The sequence below is a fragment of the Schistocerca piceifrons genome, chromosome 4 (genome assembly GCF_021461385.2).
Source record: "Schistocerca piceifrons isolate TAMUIC-IGC-003096 chromosome 4, iqSchPice1.1, whole genome shotgun sequence".
Taxonomy (NCBI): domain Eukaryota; kingdom Metazoa; phylum Arthropoda; class Insecta; order Orthoptera; family Acrididae; genus Schistocerca; species Schistocerca piceifrons.
In genome coordinates this window covers 115538117-115540514 of record NC_060141.1, presented here as the reverse complement: position 1 = coordinate 115540514, position 2398 = coordinate 115538117, and positions in this window count along the sequence as shown.

Sequence of the window (2398 nt, the reverse complement as noted above, 5' to 3'; positions counted from 1 at the left end):
GTAGGTTGCGGTAGGTACTGGGAGATAAAGAAGTTTGCACGGGATAGAGTAGCATGGAGAGCTGCATCAAACCAGTCTCAGGACTGAAGATCACAACAACAACACAACCTAAGGACATCACACACATCCGTGCCCGAGGCAGGATTCGGACCTGCGACCGTAGCGGTCGCTCAGCTGCAGACTGTAGTGCCTAGAACCGCACGGCCACTCCGGCCGGCACAGTTTAAGTGCATTTTACATTCTGGATTAGCTTTGTACTACTTACTACGTTGATAAACAAATAAATGAATTGCTGAAATGAAATACGAAAAGGGACAGTGGATAAAAACGAGCAGTCGACTCATATCTCAAGAGAGCATTAGCGTCGATACTGAATCATCGAACAATGAAAGGCACACACAGAAAGGAAGCTATAACGAGAAGGTGCCAGTGCTGCCAATTGTTGACAAGTAATTTACAGAATCACACAACAATGAAAAGCATACGGAGAAGGGAAGCTATTAACAAGAAGGCGCCAATACTGCAAATTGTTGAAAAGTAATTTACAGAAAATTTTGACATGTATCAATCTGAACAGCTGCGCCCGATGGAAGGATAATGAAACTATGATACGTCCCTGAGACCTCTCAAGACCAAAAAATAATAAACAAAAGCCCAGCAACAATGCAAAAGTCGTGGCACTACATCTGGAAACAATGAACACGTGAACTGCTTCTTCTAAACAATCGGCAAATGACGTCAGCGTAGCAGTTACAATAGTGGTAGCATCAAAGCTTCTCGCGGTTGCGTCAAAGCTAATGACAACAACAGCTGCACTTTTAGGAGGGGTCCGCACCGCGTCGTGTGAAGCCGCCCGCCAGCGCTGCATTTCGCTCCTTGATCTGCCCCTAATGACTAAACGTAACGATACTACTCATTCTCTTGCGAATAATCATTATGCTCGTTCAGTCAGAGCTCTTCTGCAGTCGGTGCCTGTTGTGCAGTCGGTGCTGTTGTGTAAGTTATATTTTTGAACCGTAATACCCATAAAAATGTACAATCTACCAGAATTGAAACGTCTCAGCATGGAGGAATTTAAGGTAATCGATGATAGAGGCATTCAATTCGCTCCGTCTCATCCAGTTTTCCAAAAACTGTCCGATGCCATGGCCGACATCGGCTCGAAAATGTCTTCAAAACATATTTACACAACAATTAAAAAAGATCGTCATGATCTGCTTACTTTTGTTAGAAACACTTTCAGGCTGGAATGTTTCGTTGAAAAAAAAGATGAGTCGTGGAATTTTTTTTGGTTCTTCGTGCAACAAGGACATGACAAAGCAATTGGACTTACTACTGACAGCAGAAAAATGGTGTACCATAAAACCAACAAAGTGGAAACTTGGAAAGCCTTCAAGACTGGAAATAGGGTAATGGACCGATTTGATGGCTGATAAAATTTATGAACATCACAAAATTCCATGTGTCTTTTCTTTCAAGTACGCGAAAGTGTGTGAAAGTTCAAGTTCAAAGTACTTCTTGAAGATCAAAGGAAGATGTACAGAATGCAGAGCCACTTTCGAAGGGATGCTCTGAAGAAGCCAAAAAAGGACAACGATATTATTCTGAACTGCAGACTTTCAAACTTTTCAGACGATAGAAATCACCTGAAAAGAAGACAACTTCATGGCACGAGAAGACAACAGGTAGCTGCTAAATTGGTGTATAACAGGATGCCTGCAGCTCTTTGGCGAAATTATGAAGCGAAAAATATGTCTTTCGGAGACGTGATTCCTCGAAATTTACCAAATGCTGATGTCTTGAGAAAGGCTAAAGAAGAGGAAAGGGACAAACGATTTGGTATAACAACCAGTAAGCCTGTTGAAAACCTGCAAATCGCAAAACATACAACCAATCGGGACGAAATTCACGCAATCGGATTGGACCCATTCTTCTGTGTATATTGGCTGAAAGGACAAAGTCAGTTGCACAAATATTGTCATCAAATCAATAGCAGAGTATACGATTCAGTAGGTGCTACAGGTGGCGTTGCATTTCGAGTTACTTCACGATTTGGGGATCTGTCAAACAGGGTTGACTGTGTGGAAATTAAGTCAAAGTACATATACCTGTATCAGTACATGTGCATCCGCGAAGTAAACGTCACTAGTAAAGATCGAAATATCGTCAATCGATCATCAATCAGTTGCCCAACTTATCAGATGATATCCTCTGGGCATGACGCATCATTCTTGTCAGTTTTCTTTATGGAAATCGTCAGATATGGAGCTCCCAGACCAAAAATCATGGTAACTGATTTTGGTAAGGCTTTGTTGGTTGCCAGTTCTAGAGCAATAGCCAATTGCTCGGACTTAACAGATTATTTGAATAGGTGTTATAGTCATATTGTTTTGCATGA